The sequence below is a fragment of the Apis dorsata genome, unplaced genomic scaffold (assembly GCF_000469605.1).
Source record: "Apis dorsata unplaced genomic scaffold, Apis dorsata 1.3 scaffold_416, whole genome shotgun sequence".
In the NCBI taxonomy this organism is placed as follows: domain Eukaryota; kingdom Metazoa; phylum Arthropoda; class Insecta; order Hymenoptera; family Apidae; genus Apis; species Apis dorsata.
The window spans coordinates 303,682-316,276 of NW_006263671.1; the positions used below are offsets into that span (position 1 = coordinate 303,682).

Consider the following 12,595-nt stretch of genomic DNA (forward strand, 5'->3'; position numbering starts at 1 on the left):
TTCCGGGCTGACAAGTGGTTCCTCGTTTTTCGTGGTCGCCACGAGTGCCCTCCTTTTTGTTTCTATCTTCTTCTTTTGCCTTGCCTCTCACGGATGACGTTTTATGAACGTGTTCTCGGTTCTTTTCTTTTACTTTTCTCCCCCCCCTCCTTCCTTTTTTTCCTCTTATTCGTACAATGTGGATTTGTCAAAAAGCAATTTCGCTTTTGTTTTATATCAGGTATTTTATTTTCTCTCGTTGTACAACTAGTTGCCTTCAATTATTCATTGTTTTTGTGCCTCATGCGAGAGATTCTCGAGATTATGATCCTAATTTAGAGTGGAAATATGGGATGTTAATTTATTCTTTAAAAAATTCCGTATCCTCGAGATAAATGGTTTTTTTTTTATTTTATAATTGTTCAGTATACGAATTTTTTAACATATTATATTCCAAAACGTTATGTTTTAAATTTATAATAAAAATGTTTGTCTATTATTTCAAATTCCTTCGATTAAAATAACATAACCTCAATTGAAACATTATTTATTAAATAATCTTCGTGTAAAATTTTCTTTTTTAAATGATCATTTGAAATAAATTTCATCCAAATCTGTTCTCACACGCGTATCCAACACACACTTTATCACAAATCATTCGAAAACAAAATAGTAACGACACTGTCACTAACAAACTCACGGTTCGCTTCATCATCAAAGTCAACCACTTTAGATCAACGAAACAAATCAAACAAATTCTCTACTAACCCCAGTGGAACTCGTTCGTGCGGTCGAGCGCATTTTCGGTGCACGTGATTGCGCTTTATCTATCCTGGAAACCGACAATGCGAGGTTGGTTGATACCAGCCGCGTATCCAGTTTATCATTGGCGGAAATTAAACTAGTTTCGAGGCAGAAACGATATTATCGTTTATCTGCGAATAATCGGTGTGGAAAACTGGGCCGCGTTTATCGAGCCTCGATTCTTGCTTTTCTATTCTATTAACTCGGTATCATCAACCGTGTCTAATCGACTTTCGCTCGAGACTGGCCCATTGTTCGACGAATATCGAGTTCCAAGTCACCTTTATCGGGTTAAATTATTAGATAAGGAAGATTATTGATGCTACAATTAGGTTAGGTTTTGGTGAATTGGTTCGTAAGCTAATGGAGAAATAGTACAAATCTGTGATGTTGTATCAAGTTGCGTGAAAGTTCAGAGGCGAGACCAATCGAGACTTTGTTATTGTGACCAAGAATTGGATTCGACGAAACTTGTAATTGGAATGTAATAAAGTTGAAGCGAGTATCGATTGCTGTTGAATATGGCGGCGAGAAGAGATTCGATGAGGATTTTTTATTATTTTATATGCGCATGCGCTTATCATGATTAACATTTAAATAGGGAATTAATCAATTAATAACATTGCATTTCATGACAAATGTGTTATAATTAGATTGTTGTTATTTATGTAAAATTTAAATATATAAAAATCTATAGAATTTGAAAAAGCAAATTTCCATTTAAACTTTTTTCGTATTCATAAAAATTTTATTATACATAGGCATCTGTAATCTTATTCACAATAAAATAAATACATAAATTTGCATATTATTAAATAGAGATCTTAAAATATCATGAAAAATTTATCATTCTCGATTAAAAGATTAAAAAATTTAATGAATTGTGTTTTTTAATTTTCTTAGAGTTTATCAAAATTTTCTCCATTTTATTTTTGAAATATTAACAAAATCAATTACGCATTTCTAATTTTTAAATAATAGTCAATTAAATCTTTGAGTTTGAAATGTCGAGAAACGAATTTTGAACGAATATTTTCGAGGTTTTTCTCCTTGCATGTCATTTTCTCTTTGTTTACACTGTCAACTGAATATTAATCGAACTCTATGGAGATCTTCAAGACTCGAATAAAATTTTTTTTTCTTAAATTTCTTACGTGTTCTTCAACATCTTCGTTCGGAGAAAGTTGTAATTGAATCGAGGATGAACTCGTCTCTTTGTTTGAATTTTAATCGAATCCTCGCCAACTTCTTGCTGTCGTCGGCGTATAGACGAATCCTGAGTAGTTTCTGCAATTTAATGGACTCGATTATCGAGCATAAACCTTACCACGAGAAACCATTCGTTTGCAAATCTTGTATAATTTATTTTTTTTCTCAATGGAATTTTCAATCTTAACCGAGGATGAAAGATGATCTTGTTCAAATTTCATTATTTTTCCATCCATCAAGAAATTCAAGAAATTCTAATTCTGGCTTGTTTTAAATCCAAATTAATCCAATTTCACAACATCCATAGTTCCATCATTAATCCAACGATAAAAAATAAAATATAAGATAGATTATTCTCAGAGATTATCAAGCGTTCCCAAAGTATAGTTTCTTTCTCTGAAATATATATCATGGAAACCAAAAGTAAGGAAAGGAAAGAATGAAAAAGAATAGGAGGAATAAAAAAAAGAAGCGAATAGACGATTCGAGAGATGAAACGAAAACGAGCGATGTAAAAAATGATTTGGAAAGTTTTACGAAGCCTCATACTTTTTACCTTCTTCTCTGTCCTTTCGCCATATTTCTTTTGCGTAGTCCTAACCATTTCTTCGCTATTCGCCTTTAAATCCACCCACGTCATTCTCCCTCCCTGTATTGTTTCCCTACAGGGGTGAAACAACGAGAAAGGAGGTCGAAACGACAAAGAAAATTGCCCAAGCTCCGTTTGCACGCGATTTAGAGAAAAAAATACCTGGACAGAGTTCGCTGATTAAAGAACGCGGGTCGTAAATTATTTTAAAGCAAGGCAAATTTGATATCGTACTTGCAATTTATTCCGAAAAACTGAGACAAATATTTGTTGTTCTGTTCAGAATATTTTTTGTATATTGAACGCTATAACCTTAGTATGCATCGAGTTTTAAAAAGTTCTTTCTTTCCGCGTAAAAAAGAAGAAAGAAGAAGTGTACTTACTCGCTTGAAGCGGCTACAAAACTGATTTTAAGTTGAAAGTTGATCGTCGACCGAGTTTCAACGAATATTGTCGAAAAGAGCCGAATAGCATGGTAAAGATTGGCGTAGAGTATTGTCGATAAGGTAGAATGTTTATATCGTAAGAATCAAGGAATGGAAATTAAATGTTACAATAACCAAGATTTTATGAATATTATATCTCTAGAAACAATATGCATGATAAATTCCTATCGTTTCCTATTAAAAACAAAAATGTATCTACATTTATAAATACAAAGTCTCATTGTAAAAGTTTCAAAGATATAATCTACCCAAACATAAACACTTTAAAAAAAATAAACATTCCAGAAAAGGTACCACTGCAATAGTAATATTTGAAACGAACCTGTATGTTTACTTGTAATAATAAATAAATCATTAATCATTAACTATTACAATCTTATTATATAATCTTTGCAACATAAGAACTATGATTCTCATTTGATCACAAATATTGTCAAGCTACCTCTTAGTCACGGTTATTATTTGAATGATCATTTAAAAATCGATCACTACACAATTGTTATTTTAATTCCATCTATTTAAATTATAATAATAATCACTGTCGATTAAATAACAAAATTCTCAAAGGAAAAATTCCCATAGAAAAGTGTTGTATGATATTTCAAATATTAAAAACGATATTTAAAGGAAGAAGGGAACGGAAATACGAATCGAAAAAGAGGAAAAGGAAAAAGGAGAGAGGAAATGGAAAATAAAAGGAAAGGGAAAACGGGGGTGAGTGAACGGAGGGGAGAGATGATAGGGTGGAAAGTGCTCGCGTAGCTTTCCAACGGATCGTTGCTGATAAAGCGCGATAAGCGGCGCCGTGGCACGTTATGAGGACGGAAACGATAACGCCGGCACATTTCCAGGGAAACGTCGACTCGCTTTTCCGCTTAGTCTTTACGCTTTTCGAGCGGCCATGCCGCGAGAACTGGATTGGAGGGGGTAGTTCTCGTATCTCCAGCACAGCCTTGTATCCGGATGCACAACGGATAATTGAATGTGTCCGCGTTTGTGCCCGGTTTAATCCCGCGGCCAGAATTCGTTTAGCTCTTCTGCGTGTGCTCGGTTGTTGTCGCGACTGTTAATCGCTTACATGGAAATCGATACTTTTAAGCTCCTTTCCATGGATTTTCAAGCTTGTTCGATGATCTTTTGAAATTATCCATCACAACTGTTCTTTCTCGAAAACAGATACGAGATAAAAAAAAAAATATGCGATATGTACTGCAAGGCGTACATTTTTCAATTGTATTATATTTACACTTTCCTCTTAGATTCTTTAAATTTCAAACGTAGATTTCGTTTCCTAAACGTTTCTTGAAAGAAATTACCTGCAACAATTTAGAATACGAGATATTGTTCCATAAAATTCCACTTGGAATGCGCGAAGTGAAATATTCTTTTCGAATTACCAGCTTACCTTCCTTTATACTCGTAATCTAATTTCCCCGGAGCGTTACAATTTTCCGGGTTTAAAGTGACAACGTTTTACAGCCAAGTCGATGGAATTATATTTCATTCGTAACACTCAACGTTCTTTCCTTGCTCAACAACATGGAAGTCTCTCTCTTTCTCTCTTCTTCCACCACGATTTCGCTTAATCGCTATCTCGCTTTCTTTCACTTACACCAACTCGAATACCATTTTACAGAAGTTTTTTATCAAGCGTCTGGCTATCAGACACCTCGTTGATAATCGTTCTCCAGTAATGACGATCGGTAGGCATCGATCCTCAAGCTCGATTCCCATCAAAGAAATCCCAATTTCCGTTGATTTGTTTGGCGCGAGCGGTTCGTCGGCACAAAAGCTTCTCTTACTCCCACTCCTTGAGCCATTGTTGCCAACCTTCTAATGATTCGGCATTACCGTTGGTATGGTTACTGAAATGGTTGTCTAACGACCGTCTCCGCGTATGTTCCATTCCTTTCCTAATTTCGATTCTTCCAGTCATTCTCTTTTCCATTCTCGATATATATGTGACTATTGTCGTTTAAAAAGGTATATTTCAAAGGGAAAAGATTCGCCTCGAACAAAAAAAAACGCGGGGGGAATTCGTAAAAGAACGTAATGGGAACTTAATTTCCGATAAATTACGAAAAGAAATCGCTAATTTATTCTTAATGTATATTTATATATAGAATGAAATGCGATTTGAATGGAAGAATCCAAAATTAGAAGAAAATTAATTTCCAAAATGAACAAACGTTTAAATAATAATACAAGTTAATCATGAATTGAAAACTTTAAATATTTTCAAATGTTTCTAAGATAACATAAAAGTTTTTATAAAATGAATAAAAAGCAATTCCATGATATATAGCATAAAGTTAATCGATATTCTCGAGAATCACGAAGACTTCCGTTAACCACAAATCAGCCGTGAAACAGGCGCGGCGTGAGTGCAAATGGTGGTGACTTCCGGTCCCACGCCGGAAACGTTCAGGAATAATGTATTCCATCGGGTCATTGGGTATACCTCGAGGATCGTAGGAATCGAGTCTTTACGAGTATTGCATGTATCGTAAGGACGAACGTCAATTTATGCTTGTCTTTCTCCTCCTCTCTTCTCCTTACTTCTACCATATTCTAAACGCTTTCGAGTTGTTGCAAATTGCTCTAACCGCCTGGAGAATAGTGATTCCTTGTGGAATTTACTTTGGAAAGCCTCGTAAAGGATTAAACTAGATGGTGCATGATATATTGGAAAAATATCTCTTCTCTTAAATTAATATTAGTCAATGAAAAATATAATATCAGTATCGTTTTCATTATCATCAAAATTTAGAAAAATGAACAAGAAAGTCTAAATTTAATTAAAGGATACGTTCAACTTAATCCTCTTACAATATTATTTTCCTTAGAGTTCTTAAGAAAAAGGATTATATAGTGCAAAAGATTAAATACATTGGATGTGATCTTGATCATCTTGGTTTTCTTAATAGTATTATTCATAGTGAAAAATATTTCAGATAAAAGATGAATGATGTGTATTCTCTTTCGATGCATCAACTGTATCTAGAAATATAGAAAAAAAAGTATTGAAATGAAATATCTTATAAGTAATAAGCATTGTAAGCGTTAATTTAACTATCCAATAATATAATATCAAAGTGCATACAGATTAAAATAATTCCATAATATTAAAATGTCACATAATTTTGAAAATTTTGCTATACTTTAATATATCAACAATTCTGAATATATTTTTTTATCATCTTATCATTATTTTCTAACAAATAATATTTCTTGATCTAAGGTCTTCCAATTAAATTTTTTCCATTAATTTCAATATATCGTTAGCAAGTAACTATGCAATCTGTGTATCCTTCTCAATAATGTTGATGTTCATCGTGTTTGTTTTCAGGGTGTGTTCCATATTCCTGCGTGTATTCCTGATCGAAGTAGATTCCTACGAGTGAACCCAGACTTTCGACTCGCGTCTCGAAGCGTATCGATATCGTCGCCTCGCGGCCAACCACATACAGGAAAGTGTCCTCTCGACTAGAGGAGAAGTGCAAGTACTCGGCATGAAGGGTGAGTCCTTTGAAAGTTACAACTTACCCCCTTGGTGCTCGACCTGACGCTCGATCGACGACCATCCATGTTTCTGACCCTTTATTCGAGGCCACCCTCATCTACATAGGTCGTCTAGCTATAAATTAACCGATAACCAGACTATTCGCTTTTACAAGCCAGCTACACCATGTACAGTTGTTGTTGTTGTTGTTGTTGTTGTTGTTGTTATTAGTAGTTGAAATTTTCAAAGTAGAGTAGCTCCTCTTTGAGGGTGATTCAGGTTAACGATTCATCCGATCGAAGTGGGGTGTTTACTTTTATGGGTCATCCAATTTTGTCAATTATTCAACTAGGCTGAAATATATTTTTTTATGAATAAAAAAATAGATTTTAGTTATGCATTTTTATATATGATTTGAATTTAAAATGAATTTTAAGTCTTTGGAATCTCACAATCAGAGAATTATTGTAACGAAATGTAATATTAGCCTGATATTACTAAATATTAAAATCATTCTTGAATAAATACTTAATAGTAAAATTCAAAGGAGTCAAATTTGTTTTAATTTTTTTACTTTTTTTTATAATTATTTATATTAAAATTTTTAATTTTATTATAGTTTATATTACAATTATTTTTATATTTTTATATTTTTATATTTTTAATTATATTTTTATAATAAATTTAAATTACATATTATAAGTTGATTCAATGTTCCAAAATAAATTAAATTTAATTTATATAAAACATAATAATAATATAAACAATAATATAAATAATATAACAATATATATAATACCTAACCTAAAATAGCAAATATATTATTGATTGGATATATTTTATGCATTTTGAAAATTTAAAATATAATCAACTAATATACATGTAATACCTACCATAGAATATCAAGTTATTAATTAAATATAATTTATAAGAGTAATAATTAATGATGTACTTCAAAAATTGAAAAACCGAATCTACTAAATTCGAAAAAGGAGGAAAGAAACAAAAAAAAGAGATTTATTCATCGTAGGCAAAAGTGAACGATCAACGAATGATCGACTCAGTAGTTGAAATTTATACGAATTCATATATATTACGCTTTTGATACGTGGAACGTCTTTGCGTGAGTAGTTTTCCTGATGATAAACACAAATTATACTTGTAATCCTACCTTGAGGAAATATCGAATATCCCCACCACACGTTTGAAATTCGATTTATGCGTTTCTCGCGATATACTACGATCGAATTGACTTGAATATACAAATAATATTAAGATCATTCGCAATTTTCAATATTTTTCGTGTCTTTGATAAAGTTTGAAGATCTGAATAAAATTTAATTGCAAATTATATATATTGTTAGTAAAAACAATGAAAAATATATAAAATTGACAAGCCAATGAGATTAAAACACAATTCTGATTGGTCGAATGTGTAATGCAACAAAAAGGACATTCTCCATGGTCCGCGCTTAATGAAAAATCAAAAGAAGCGTTGCCTCAATTCGAATGTAGAGAAGAAAATTGAACATTGAGACGATTCAAAATAAAAATTCATTTTCATCATTATTTGAATATTTCTTTAATCTTCACAACGTAATAATTTATTATTTTTTATCATATTTCTATGACCAACTTTACTGATGTGAATTCAATTAAGAATATTTTTGTTGATATGAAATTAGTGATATGTAAGTTATCATAAATTTTATCGTACTTGTCGAAAATATTAACAATTCTAAATATTTTTATTTCTTTAGAATTTTATTCTTGATTGACTGAATATATATGGAATTTTGATCGAAATTAAATATTGATATTCTAGCATCTTTCGATTAAATTGTAAGAGGTTAATTGATATTAATTGATAAAGAAGAAAATTCTGAATATTTTAGATTCCGAATATTATATCGAGAATCTTTTATTTTTTAACATATTTCATATATATACATTATCTTTTTTTTTTTCTTCACAGTTGTATGTGATGTAGGTTAAAAGATGAAAAGATAGCAAAGGGAGACTGCGGAAAGATAAAAGATCGATGAAGTTCTTAATGGAGACAGATTAGCGGATTGAAAAATCTCTGCCTCGAGATATATTCTCTCGCGAGGAATAATTCCTTGGTGCTTCTTTATCGAGTTCTCGATGGTCTAATTCGTCGTCGAATCATTCAAAGGGGCAGTTTTCTTTCAAGTTTCTTCTGAGCTGCGAGATTTAAGGATTAGAATGGACTTTTTAGAGAAATTGGATTTGAATCGATTGCAACTCTTGTACAAATCACACGAGTATCCATAATTAGACTTAAAAATTTAAGAGATACGAAGATAAGTAATTTGAAAATTTTTAAACTTTTAGTTCTCTTAAAATGTCCAAAAATAAATTCATTGTGAAACGATTCACAGGAGAAGAATTTCTTCAGAAATTTAAAGATTGTTTGATGGAAAATTTTGGAATTATCATCTCTATTGTAACTCTTGCAATCCTTTGACGCTAAGTAATTTTTAAAAATTCTTATATATAATAACAAAACAAAATCAAAAATTTTATTGTAAATGTATCTTCTTTTTTTTTTTTTAAAGAATTGGAATTCACGATGATCTTTTTCCCGTGATTTCACAACGAAGAAAGAGCGAGGGATTTCTTTTGAAACGAGGGAAAGAAAGGATGTCACTGAAAATGTAGAACAACCAGGTTGACGGTTTGCGTGCGAGCAATCTGCGTGTTGGCTCGATCTGGGTCACAGAAATCGCTGGAAACGTAATTTCAGGATACGCGTTCGACGCCCTTTTCTTCGCCGCCTTCCGTGACCCGCTTTCCCTGCTTGATCGCTTTTTAGACAACCTTGGGGATGCTTCGAATACGTCTCTCCGTTGTTACATCACTTTTAAAAAATTGTCTTTTCTCCATAGATCGATTTTCGTTCGAAATTATACAAATGTGAATCGTAAAGTTAAAATTTTAATATTTCACGCCAAATAATAATTTATTCATTTTATAGATAATATTAACAAAAATTTCTAATCGATAAATCGTTTTTTTCTTTTCTCGATTTATCATCGTTTTCGCTTCTTGCAAAACGAAATTATACAAATGGATTTTATAAATTAAAAGTTATATTCTTGTCTAAACGGTGATTTGTTTTCCTTGATGGATAGTATTAAAAGAATCGTAAAAATTTTAATCGATAAAAATTGTTTTCTCGTTTCTTGCACAAAATTATTCAAATGGATTTTAAAGTTTTTTCCCCCATTTTATTTTATGAATAAATTGCACAAACCGTTTTCTTTTCCTCCCCCAGATCGTTACACGCACAAAATTATTCAAACGAATTTTTAATTTAAAAAGTTTCTTCTGACTTGAAAATCGATTTATTCTTTGCATATTAAGAAGAATTATAAACATTTTTCATGGCGTAAATTTCAGTTAATACACCATAGCACGAAGAAAAATTCGAGTATAAGGATCATGCAACGTTTCCTCCACAATGAGCTGTTTTATCAATGGCCGCCATTTATAACATAAATCGCGCAAAACATTCTCCTAAATTGGCAAGAAATGGTGGAAATCTTCGCCGGTACTTAACCCAGAACACCTTCTTGGATCCTCCTTTTCGAGGCAGAAAGATTCGCAACGATCCTGATGACTCTTCTTGCTCCAGAATCTTGATAAAGAATTCTACTTTTTCTGAAAAAAAGACATCTCTAGAATCTCGAGATTCAATTCGAGATATTGGATCAATTATCTTTGTGTTGCGCGAATAATCAATTTGAAATTTAAAGAAAATTAAGGAGGTAATTCAAAGCTTAACTGAAAACCATGATCTTTTGTGCTATTTCTTTTGATCTAAAAATCTGTTTAATTCTTTTACTTTATTATTCTTTGTGATTCAAAGCGTAATATTCTTTTTCTTCTTTTATTATATATTTTTATTAAATCTCAACCAAAATTAATTTTTTTATCATTCCTTCTTACGATTTGATTCCAAAATTAAATTCTTTCAAAGATTATTTCTCAAAAGAGCCATCGTATACTTTGAATTAAATCCGATATCTTTTTTCTTTTACAGTGAATTTATTCTACATCAGTTCTGAAAATTAAAACGAGTACAAAAATATCAATAATCTGATATTTTTATAAATTAATTTTATATTTATTAAAATCTCTAAATCCACAAATACTAATTCAAACCCAAAAATTATATTATTTTTCAAAAAAATTCTTTAAAAACATGAAACTAAGAATTACATATTACAAAATCTATTAATCAATCACTCAATACATTCTCTTTTAAACAAACAATAAAGATTCAAAAAAAGGTAATTTATAAATACATCACATATATATACTGCATATATAAATTCTAAAATTTATACTATAATTAGATTATATTCCAGATTACATTCTCTCTCAAAAGAATTCTATCTCTAAGAAGTTATTAAAAGAAACCAAGAATTACTGCAATCAGAAAAAAGATCTATAAAAGATCTGCAACTCTTCTAGTTACTCTTCAGTATGTACCAATCAAATTAAATCCTTCCATCTTTAAATCAACAACAGAGAGAAAATAAAAAAAAAAAAGAAAAGAAAAAGAAAAACAAATAGAAAGAAAAAAAGAGAAGAAAAAAATAGAAAGAAAAGAGGGGGTAGACTGATAAAAGAATAGGTGGAGCGGATATCGCAGCGATTTTGAGCAAGAGGAGGAATTGCAGCCCCTCTGGCGGCCGAGCAAGGGGTAGCAGTGACACCACGACCCAGATACGGGCCATTGTGCACCGTGTATAGTAGGATTGCGTCACAGAGCTCGGCACAGCCGCAACGTCGGCTCCGGATTCCGGCCGAGGCTGCTCGAACTCGATCGTTTTCCACTGACGCAGTAGTCGGTCGCTGCCGTTTTTCAGCCACCCTATTTCGGTCAATTCTTGACCCACTTGGCCGCCCTACGTTTTTTTTTCCCCCCTTCCTTCTTATTCCGCTTCGTTTCCTTCGATCGGACCTTTGCCCCCCTTTTTCTAAATCTTTGATCGAGAGGTTATGGGGTGATTTTCGATGGTGATTGAATGAATTTTACGATTGTGAAATATTGGACTTTTAATGTTTTTTCTTTTTTTTGTTTCAAAACCGAAGATAAAGAGAGGTGAATGGTTTATCTTAGAAATTCTCTTCTAGTTCAATTTAACGTAGCAGAAAAATAGAATTAAAAAGGATTTACTTAAAAATTTCGAATAAAGTTAATTAATAATTAATTGTTTATAATTAATTATCAAAATGCTCGAATAATGTTTATTCGTAGTTATTATAGTTGATTCGCTCTTTGTATAACCATTTAACACTGCAATTATTTGCGATTATTATTATTATTATATTCTGAACAATAAATTATGGAAGTAATTTTATTCGTACCTTCAATTATCAAATTTTGCCCATCAATGTCAATCAAAGAAAACCTTGTTCTACGTATCAGAAATCAGAGTCAACTTAAATAAATTTCCTTTTCCTTTCTCAAGAAACTATTTTGAATTTCCTCTACAGACGCTCTATAAATAAGTTCCAACGAAACTAACCTAAAAGCTAACCTAAAAACTTCCGTTCAAAGCTAAAACGAAATATATATCCCTTTACATAATCGTATTACTAGTATTTATAATTTAATTTCACTAATCAGAAATCACAACACTAGAATTCGTAAACTCGAGAACTAAGCAACTTCGTTTCACCTCTTTCCGTTTACACACTTCGAAGAGAGAGGGAATTTTACCGACGTAAGCGTAAATCGACACGGTTTCAACTTATCTGGCAGCCGTGGTCACGCAGGAGCCGCGTGCAGCTCGAAAAGAGGTGGAAAGGGGGAGAGTGGGATGTTTCTGACAAGAGAGGAGGAACGTTTAAGCGACTGCTTTTACCCGGATCGTTAGCGCGCTTGCTCTCCTCCAGCTTCTGGACCGCTGCCTAAATACACGAAAAGTTACTATTCGCAAAGTTAGTGACCGGTTGGTGAATTTGTCCAAATGCGGAACACGAGGCTTTCAAATATGAATCGACTCTAAACGTGGACGTATATATATATAT

The 12,595-nt window shown here is 32.1% G+C and overlaps 2 long non-coding RNA genes across 5 annotated transcripts in view; one reads left to right on the forward strand and one right to left on the reverse strand.

The window, feature by feature from the left end:
- The window catches only part of LOC102672857, a 101,559-nt gene that overhangs the window by 33,846 nt on the left and 55,118 nt on the right, over positions 1-12,595 (forward strand). For 3 of the 4 annotated variants that reach the window (XR_004151020.1, XR_004151021.1, XR_004151023.1), the window contains exon 4: positions 6,377-6,546. This is a non-coding gene — a long non-coding RNA (uncharacterized LOC102672857). Of the gene's footprint in view, positions 1-6,376; positions 6,547-8,504; positions 8,867-12,595 lie in introns of those variants that run through there. The other variant, XR_004151022.1, reaches the window with a different exon arrangement.
- On the reverse strand, positions 6,294-8,049 carry LOC102672503. The gene is made up of 3 exons (XR_422306.2): positions 7,423-8,049; positions 6,574-6,882; positions 6,294-6,513 (listed from the first exon to the last, which is right to left on the reverse strand). It is a non-coding gene; the product is annotated as an uncharacterized LOC102672503 (long non-coding RNA).